The 10,767-nt window shown below is 39.1% G+C and overlaps 1 pseudogene; it reads right to left on the bottom strand.

Moving 5' to 3' along the window:
* Positions 1 to 8,165: 8,165 nt before the first annotated feature.
* Positions 8,166 to 8,875, bottom strand: LOC130025968 (transcription initiation factor TFIID subunit 9-like; annotated as a pseudogene).
* Between the last annotated feature and the right edge of the window lie 1,892 nt (positions 8,876 to 10,767).

The following is a 10,767-nucleotide window of genomic DNA, read 5'->3' on the forward strand; positions in this document are numbered from 1 at the left end:
GGTTAAAAAACTGGTACATCTACACAATGGAGTACTATGTAGCTGTTGGAAAAGATGAAGTCATGAAATTTACATACAAGTGTTACTACATGGAAAGTATGCTAAGCGAAATGAGTCAGAAAGAGAAGGACAGACATAAAAAGATTGGATTTACCTGGGGAACATAAAGTAACAAAATAGGAGACTAACACCCAAGAGTAGCCAAGATAAGTACCAGGAGATTCACACCATGGCTTGGAGGCCAGCCGCACATGCTAGGGGAAAAGGAAACTCAGATAGAGAAGAGAGCACCAAATAAAGGGAGGGAGGATCCTCCCAGGATGGGAGATGCATGCTGAAAGTAGACTATAGACTGAATATGATTGCCACTCAATGCCTCTTTTGCAAACCATAGCACCAAAAAGGAGAGAGAGAACAAAAGGGAATGCTCTGCCACAGAGGCAGGGTGGGGTGGGGGATGGGGTGGGCGGGATACCAGGATCTGTGGTGGTGAAAAATGGGCACTGGTGGAGGGATGGGTACTCAATCATTGTATAATTGAAACCCAAGTATAAAAATTTGTAAGTTTACAACCATACCTCATTGTGTTTCACTAATAAAAATTAAAAAATAAATGAATCTCCTGCCCCCGCACCTGGCTGTCCTCGCTGGGGCCCCTTGGAGGGAGCGGGTTGAGTTTCCCTCCCCGCCCCGACCAGGGCTCCGGCAGCCGAAGACCTCCAGAACCAGCCACCACTATGCTGAGACCACTCTCCACACGCATGAAGGTACCAGCAGAGGAACAAAGGCATGCAGGTGCTGGGACTGACATCTCCAAGCATGCTCGGATCGAGGTTGATCTTACTCCACCCAGATCCTCCATCTTTCAGTAGGCAGGGGTCACACCCACCAACTGCCCCCCTGGCACCGTGTAATCCCATCAACGGCCAAGACCCAGAGACTATAAAATCCAGCTCCCAGAAGTGCGCGGCTGCATTTGCAGCCATGGGACATCTTATTATCTTATTCTTACTTTGGACAACCTGGCAGGCTACTGAATGTAACCTGCCCACACAGTGGAGTCTGGCAAACTCCCCATGGTGTACCCAATATGCCAAATACCAGTAACAATGATGGGTCTCATTCTCCTAACCGTGAAAGAGCCTTGAAGATGGCACTTTTTAAAATCTCAGAGCTAGGGCGAAGGAGATGTTACTGGTGCCTGCTTGAGGCAATCTACGAACAACAGGATGATCGTGATCGAAATAAATAATTAAATAAAAATCTTTCGTCTGTCTCAGGAAATGTAAGTCATTGACATCCCTAGGACAGACTTCTAAATGATCTGGATGTTATCTTTTTCAAATGCTATCATCAGAGAGATAAAATTTCATCCATAGTCTCTCTGGAAAGCTAGGAATCCACTATTCACAAGCACCAGCTAACCAACATAGATGGATTCAGTATTTCAACCAATCTCTTTGTGAATGTCTTCTAGTACTTTTACATTAGCTCACCTCATCTTTCAAAAATTCTTTGACCTTTGTTTTAGGGAAGTTAAATACATTCTTTATCTTCTATGACGGTAGCATCACTCTTTATGGCAATACTCTTAAATGAAATCCTTGCATGTTTAACTCAATCTGCAATTTTCTTTATAATATTCTCATAGTCTCTTTTTATCTTTCATCTAATATTCTCAAGAATAGTTCAGCCTTAATGCATCATGCCTCATTATTTTTTCTGCTGTTTTCCCTTCCATAATAATACCTATTATTCCACCACTTCAATACCTGTCTTCTACAAAAGTAAAGTTGGAAAAATGCAACAGATAAATAACAACACATGGGGAGTTTTGTTGTTTAATTTTTCAACCTATGATACAAATTAATTGGGAATAATCATAAATCATGGGGTGTCAAAGGCCAACAGACACAGCCCTCTGGTCCCCAATTCTTGTACCTCCCGTAAAAGATATCGCAGAGAATATGAAATGTTTAGAAGTCAGCATTTATTTTTAAAGACAGGTCAGACCAGTAAAGGCAGCTTGTATATAGCTGGTGATGAAATATTTGTTTCAGGAGAGGAGAAAGTAGCAAAGACTCTCCAGTTTAGTTTAAGAGTTCCAAAGTGGGAAGAGGCTTGTGTCAATTTGTTCCTTCCTGGGTTTCAGACTCTCCACCTTCCTCATCCCTCCCACGCTCCTCTCTACATGGGTGTGAACATGAGGCTTTGAGGCCCTCACCCTGTTTTGACACTCTCATGGGTTGTCATGATAACTCTAAAACTCTCACCATGGCACTAGAGAGTGTGATTTTGACATGCAAAAGTATTCCATGGCGAGTCCATTGAGGAAAGTTTGCTCAGTGGTCACCTGGAATTAACTTGTGCTGGCTCCCCCTGGTTGGAACAAAGGGAAAGAGACCCTGCTCCTGGCAAGTGTTTTACCACGCCAAATTAGAACCATGCTTGCTTGAAGCCTGCTGGGGGCCAGTCTAATAACATAGCGCCCCTTTCACTTCCCATCTCATGCTCCTCACCTCATACATGCCTTGCGCTGTCTACCTACAGAACAATAACAAGATAATTCCTCTCGTTAAAGCCATTTAAAAGCATAGGTGTCTATGAGGAACACTGATGATGAATTTAGAGTAGAAAAACTAAACTTCAAATTACATGCAGCAACAGAGCAGTAGAAACTTATTTAAGGCATAGAATTTCTGCTGGGACTATAGCTCAGAGTTAGAGCATCTACCTTCCACACAGGAGGCCCTAGGTTGAATCCCCAACATTGTAGAAAGGGAAAAAAATGAATTAACGTGGTGTTTGTAGCTGAACATCAAAATAAATTAAGAGAATAAATGGCATAGAGGGTAATTGACAACAAAAGTTAAGCTAACAATGGTTGAAAAACAACTCCAGTATGTAATTCCCTGGTGAGAAACCCAGTTGTCTTGTGAGATGCATGTGACTAAGTGATTCTTGCCCCAGTGTTAAATGGATTTTGTTACTTTTGCCACACAATAATAATTATTATTATTTTCAAATTATGCTTTGGTGCTCAGGGATTACTCCTGGTTTTGTGCTCAAGGATTATTTATAATGAGCTCAGGAGACCATAGATAAAGGTAAAGGTAAAGGCCCTCCCGTTGTTCGTTGATTTGCTCGAGCAGGCCCAGTAACGTCTCCATTGGAGACTTTGTTGTTACTGTGTTTGGCATATCGTCACGGGGACCTTGCCAGGCTCTGCTGTGCGGGTGAGATACTCTCCGTAGCTTGCCGGGCTCTCCGAGAGGGGCGGAGGAATTGAACTCAGGTCGGCCATGTTGACTGCGTGCAAGGCAAACGCCCTACCGCTGTGCTATCGCTCCAGCCCGTTTTAAGATGTACATATGTAGTATAAATGCCCTATGTGCTTTATTATAGCTTTGGTCCTGAAATTTTTATTTTGAACAGATCTCAAAATTGTTTTCCATAACTTTCTTAGTTTCTTGGAGCAGGTGAGGGTGCAATCTATACTGGAATATAGAAGAGCCATAAAAAGTAAAAGCCTTAGTAAATTAGGAATTGACTTTGCTTAATTATAAAGGATTCCAGAAAGAAAAGGAAATAAAATGACCGTAAAGTTAATGGCTACTTCATTTTAAGCAGCTAGGAGCATTTTAACTCTTTGTGTATCATGAGTAATTCTCGAGTTTTCATGCAATAAAATCAGCAAATAGTTCACTGTTCCAGGCCACTAAACATTTGATTACCAAGTGCTCAACTGACTGACAAAGGGAGCCGTTTCAAAATGGCAGTAAAGAGGCAAAGAATAAGTAGGCTATTAACAATCATTCTCTGGGGCAAATATCATTCAGGCAAACACAACCTACATCAGAAAAATGTGTAACCACAGGAAAGCCAGGAAGAAATCACATATCACAATACAATAACGCAACGTTTTAGGGTAAGTAGGCATAAGCCACTACTATAAACAGCAATGAGGATGGATATTGTAAGCATAATACTAAAGTCAAATCAACATTGAGGACTACATCTTGTTTGAAAACTGTGCAGTCACATTTTAAGCAAGGGGGAAAATCACCTAAAAGAACTCTCATAGTAGTGCAAATTATAAGAACCACAAACCATATTCATAAATACATGATGTCATATGTAGGCAATAAAATGTGGCATCATAATAACAAGCTGCTGCTAGGTGCTTACTATCAACCAAAAAGCAATATATGAATAAAAAAACACATACACTGCATGATTCTATTTCTAGATAGTTCAAAAGGAGAAGGGTTATTCTACCAAGAAAAAAAAATCAAGATTTTTTTTCAGGGAAGAACGTAGCAGGGAAGAACTTAGCAGGTCAATGAGAGAATTTGGATAATGCAATTAGTGTCCCTAGTGTTCAGCTTCTCTATCACTTTTGCAATGGCTTCCTAGGAGCCACGAAACTGTGGAAGTCACCGGCAGAGAGAGTCCGCTGTTCCCACTCCCCTGCCGGGCTGGCCTCCTGGGCAAGGTGCTCCTGGAGGTCAGGACCCCAACAGAGCTCCTACCCAATGGAAGCAAACATTCCAGTGCTCAACTCAACCAAGGTTCTCCAGGCTTAGAGTCGGTTATTCTCATAGAAAAGACTATCAGTAGAGGACAGTGAAGCAAAGGATTTAGAAGATATGTGCATTGTGGAGGAGAGAGTTGAGAGAGGAAAGCATTGTGAAGGAATGACATACCCAAGCCGGGATGCAGGTGACAGTCGGAGCCAAGCAGCCCGGGGCAGTTTCAACTACTCTCCACCTGTTCACTGACACCAGTGCAGGGACCTGCAATTCAAAATCACTGTAAGAAAAGTTGTTTAGCAAGAATATTCAAAAACCAGTCAGCAAATACACTCTGCAGAGCATTTATAGTCTTTATATTCTTACTTAACTTTTTTTATCAATTCCACTGAGGTTTGCAAAATGATTCACAAATTTATCTTATACATATTCTCCTCATTCTGTATAAATATATATCTAATATATATACACATTCATGTGTATATGAATGGATATATTTATATATTTGATATATTGCTATATATCCATATTATTTCTAATTTTATAATGTAGAGATCACAGATACTGAGTATCCTTTAGGCATTTCATTTTACTTAGAAAAATAGGCAGGAAATCCATTGAAAGTTTCCCGAAGTCAGATGTTTCCAAAGACACAAATAGCTACATTTACAGGAACATGTGCACAAATATTTCACTAGGACAGACAAAGCAGAGTCAGACTCAAGAATTGTGTGAAATGGCTTAACCAGACAGTCCCTAGAAGAAGTTGTGTCATCTGTGACTTTGGAAAGCCGAGATTTGAGTTTTCCTGGGGAGTATGAAATAGGATCATAGAAAATGTGATGAATTTAGCTCTCCTCAAAAAGAAAAAAAACAAAAAAATTGCATAAATAAAAACAAGTTAAAGTAAGATAGTCTCAACTTCTAAAACCTTTGTAAGAGACTATTATCAATTTCCATTTGAAAATTTGCCAAGCTTGCCAAGCCTACTTTGAATAAGATTTGGAATGCTACAATTTCTTAGAGCAATTGTCCTTTGTTGCTAAAGTACAGTTCAACTCTTTGACAGCATGGTACTAGGGTAACCAGAATATGATGGTCCCAGCTGCCTGGTATTTTTGTCTATATTAAAAGCACACAGGCTGCCTGGCAACAGATTTGGAATATTTTTTTAGCAACACTTCATCTATAGAATCTGTGTCTGAATTCTTGAGTCTGCAAGTGAAATATTAATGCAATCCAACCATACTGGGAATTTCTCTGCACTTCTAAAATAAATAGAAAAATGTCTCACTTCCTTTATTTTCCTACAATGTTGGAAACCAAACACAAGAGGAAATGTCACCTTGGAATAAGGAGTCTTCTAGTGATATGACATCACACGGTAGTGGATTTTCTTTCCCATCAAGTCATTTTGATTTTAGTCAAAGGATTCCCATATGTATCCTAGTTTGATATGTAATTAGTGATACTTGAAACAACCTTTTTCCATATTAAGACAATCAACATTTTGCTCGAGCGGGCCCAGTAACGTCTCCATTGGAGACTTTGTTGTTACTGTGTCTGGCATATCGAATACTCTCGGTAGCTTGCCGGGCTCTCCAAGAGGGGCGGAGGAATCGAACTCGGGTCGGCTATGTTGGCTGCGTGCAAGGCAAACGCCCTACCCGCTGTGCTATCGCTCCAGCCCATATTAAGACAATCAACATTTTAACTGGCTTAAAATGATGTGTCAGTTAATTTACTTTTCAGAAACAATAGTTACCTGTACTGTGAGAATGTGTTGACCTGAATCAACAAAAATTTTCTTTTCAGGACAAATCCATCAATCTTCTAGATAATAAAATTGTCTGTGGTAGGAGAAGCAGTGTTCTTATAAATATTTTCTAAAGAAAGAACATATTGCACATATTCTTATCATAGTTCTCTGCATTTCTTTGTAGGTTGCTATATTATCATGATAGCCAGAGAGTTCTGGAAATATCAATAATAAATAATGCTATTTGAGATTTCATATAACCAATAGAAGTAAATTTCTCCTTTCTTCCCAAGATTACAAACTTAAACTCCCACAAAGAACTTGAGAAATTACACTTTCCTCCAGTCCAGATTGAAAAAGCCCAGAAATTATGTTAGTTGTCAACTGAAAGTAAAAGTATTTTTTGGATGTTTTGTTTTGGGCTACACCCGGCAGTGCTCTGGGGTTTCTTGGCTCTGTGCTCAGGGATCACTCCTGCAAGATTCAATGGACCACATGGGATTCTGGGGATTGAACCCGAGTCAGCCATGTGCAAGGCAAATACCCAACCTATTGTACTATAACTTGGACCTAAGCAATGGTAATTTTTTAAAAATTCTCCTATTAGTGAGGGTTTATGAACAATACCTGGAAATCAGTGAAAATCAGTAAAGAAGGTATTAATAAAATATATTAAAAGGGAAATTTGTTTTTATAATGGTGTACATGTCTATAAATATCATTTAGAGAGAGTACATCTTAGATACAAGTTTCTGAAATATAGCAAATCTTATCCCTCAGTACCAATAAATTAGATTATTAATTCTCAATTTTATCATTTAAATGATCACTATCATCCCATTGTTCATTGATTTCCTCAAGCAGGTACCAGTAATGTTTGCATTCATCCTAACCCTGAGATTTTAGCATTGGAGACTCTTTCAGGGTCAGGGAAATGAGACCCATCATTGTTACTGGGTTTTGTCATATCTAATATGCCACGGAAAGATTGCCAGACTCTGCTGTGCGGGCAGGATACTCTGTAGCCTGGCGGGTTCTCTGAGAGTGAGAACTAGACAACAAGAGGTTGCACAGCTGCAAATGTGGCCACATACTTCTGCGAGTTTGGAGTCTGGGTTTTCGCCATTGATGGCATTACACAGTACCAGGACAGTTGGTGGGTGTAATGCCTAGCTACTGGAAGATTGGGGACTGGGTGGTAGAGGCTCAGTCCTGATCTGAGCAGGCTTGGCGATCTCAGCCCCAGGTCCTGTAAACCTGGGTTCCTCTGCCAGTTCCTTTATGAGTAAGGCTCGATTGAGTGTGTGGAGAATGGTCTTAAGCATGGTTGTGGCTGGATTTCAGATGTCTTCAGCTTCTGGGGCTCTGTTCGGGGTGGGTGGGGGGACTCAACCTGCCATCCTCAAAGGGGCTCCAGTGAAGACAGCCAGGCATGGGGTCAGGAGGTTCTGTGTTGTTTTCTTCCAAGAGCTTGGTTTTATAGTCTCTGGGTCTTGGCCATTGATGGGATTGCATGCCACTGGGGGCAGTTGGTTGGTGTTACACCCATCTACCTACTGGAAGATGGGGGATCTGAATGGAGGAGGTCCAGTCCCGTTCCGAGCAGGCTTGGAGATCTCATATCATATTTATATGATAAAATATTTTATTTTTTTTCTCAAACTGACAAATGAAAACTTTATTTTTAAAGGCCAATGGAAAAAAATTTAAACTTAAGGAAAATCCAACATGTAAACGTCAAAGTATGGTAACTATATTTACTTAAAACACAAAAATATTCAGCATGCATTTTCTATCTCAATGCAATTAACTCAAGGCCAAGTATATACATTACATGTTTCAAGGCTAGATAACAAATCATCATGATCATCATCGTCATCATCATCATCATCATGTTGAATGTTTTTGGATCCAATTAGAGATGGTTTAATAAGAACATTCTGAACTGCTGATGCTTTAGGAATCGGTGCTTTTACAGCTGGGTCCTGTGAAGTGGGCACCTGTAGAGTAAACCTTTTCCCTGTAAGGGACATTGGAGCCTCTACTTTAGTTGCAACAGACATTGTTTGTGGGGTTGGTGTGCCAAGTGTAGGAATATTTGGTCTACTACTAACTGAACCAACACTTAATTGTTGAACTGTTATTCTTCCCACAGAAGTGGATGACTTTTTTTTTTTTTTGTAAAGAATTAAGTCTATAGTTTGGAGCAGTCAATCAGTATCTATCAGGTGTAATTTATCAGAATGCTATCAGAATATGGCTTGATCAATGGCAAAGGGGTCTGATTTCTTTGCCTTGCAATATCCAGTAAAAAATCTCTTGGGGGAGGAGAGGTAAAAGACTGGTCAGCACAACATTGGATTGCCAGTCGCACATCATCTGCATCAACAGTAGCTTTCTTAGCATGACTTGAATAGATTTTTGCATCATCTAAAACTGTAGTCACATATCGGAAGGCAAACTACAACATCTGATTTACAACTCTCAGCTCATATTCTATAATCCCCATATCCTTCAGGATTTGTGCCATCATCTGTGCATCTTTCAGCCTGCTCTTGGGAGAACCCATCTTTCCAGTCTCCATGATATCCGGTGATCAGATTTTAGATCATTTGAAAAAAAATACGCACATTAGATCAAACCTAAAATAGTTACTTAGCAGCAAGTGTCAAGAACTGGTATGTCAAAAATTTAAAACACGCAAAATATTTGAAATTTTTATGAGGCAGGCTTGACAATTCTCTCTACACTTCCTGAACTTTTAGTTCTCGAGCTGAGTCACCCACATTAACGTATTTCAGTCCTGCTCTTTATGCAAGTTCTTTACCCAGTGTGGTTTTTCCAACACCTGGTGTACCTGTGAGCAGGATGTTCGGCAGCAACATGATATATGATAAAATATTTTAAAATTTTGCCACATTAAAAATGGAATAACTGGAAAGCATCTAGAACAATGCATAGAATACTTACACAATGTTAGCTAGAATATTAATAATAGCATCATGATAAAAATCTATTCTATAATATTAAGTTATCTTAAGGATTTAACAAGAATTTTGTTTTAATTTTCTAATCATTTCATATCAAATGGCTCCCTCCCTCTGTTATGTTCTTCAGATATTGGACCCAATACCACAATTAAGAAAGAACATTTTGAGTATCATCTTTGTTAAAAGTTTGTTTTAATGTCTTTAAAAAATATAGAGAAGAATTTTCCATTTAAAAACAAATTTAAATGTAGAACTTGAATATATATATATATATATATATATATATATATATATATATTACTCTCCCTGGAATTTGGAGGTGGTGGGTTATCATAAATTCTCTAAGGAAGATTAACTCCAAACAAACATAAATTTGTTCTGCCTGAGTCTTCTCTCAAGCATCATAAATTCAGTGTCTTCCAATTTTTTCTTTTTCTATTTTTTTGTTTTACCCAGAGGACATGGTTTTTCATTTTCCCCAAGACGAGTTGTTCTGAAATTCTTTTTTGAGAAGAAGCATAATAATAATCCCTGGGACCTAGACAGATGGAAAAGCACCTTCCCTATAGGTTATTAAGGGAAGGAAGAAAGAATAGCATGAGCAGTAGAGAAGGTCGTTTTTCATACCTCTAAACCTAGAAGAAACACTGTATGACATTCCTATTTTATTAAAGGATAAAATTTTGTTTGAAAATAATATACAAAGTAAACATCTTATTTTTTAAAATTCTGAAGTAATTGGACAATGTACTTCTTAATGCAGATGTTGGTAATACTACTCCTGTATTTCAGATTCGAGCATTTTCTGCTCCAAAGGTGCTTGACTATCTTTCATATAAATTCCAGTGGGACATTAAAATAACAACTATTCAGCACTTCATTATAAATCTGCCTTCATGAAAGCAGCGGGAACTCGGAAAACTCTGCACACCCACTTTTCTATTGTGAAACATCCATATTTCATAAGAAGGGTTGTATTTATCTTTCATTTTTGAATAAATTGTACTTAGCAAATCAAATTGGATTTTCTTCTTTTCTTGGAAGGGATGGAAGAGAAAGGAAGAAAGATCTGGAAAGGGGGGAAGAAATGTTTTATTTTATTTATTTATTTATTGTGGGTCTCATCTGGCAATGCACAAGGGTTACTCCTGGCTCTGCACTCAGGAATTACTCCTGGCAGTGCTGGGAGGGGGGGTTGTATGGGATGCTGGGAATCTAACCCTGGATTGTCCACATGCAAAACAAATGCCCTACCCACTATGCTATTGCTCCAGCCCTGAAATGTTTTATTTTTAATTTAAAAATGGTTCAGGATCTTTGAACCACAACCAGTAGTGCTGGCGTGGTGCTTGGAGAGATCTCTTGGTGGTACTTGGGGACCACATGCAGTGCCATAAATTGAACATGGGACACCAACAAACTCAGCCCATGCAGCTGTGTCTCCATCCTTAATTAAACATTCTTAATTAAGAATGTTTAAATTAAA

This window comes from Sorex fumeus, unplaced genomic scaffold, assembly GCF_029834395.1.
Source record: "Sorex fumeus unplaced genomic scaffold, SorFum_2.1 ptg000033l, whole genome shotgun sequence".
Classification (NCBI taxonomy): domain Eukaryota; kingdom Metazoa; phylum Chordata; class Mammalia; order Eulipotyphla; family Soricidae; genus Sorex; species Sorex fumeus.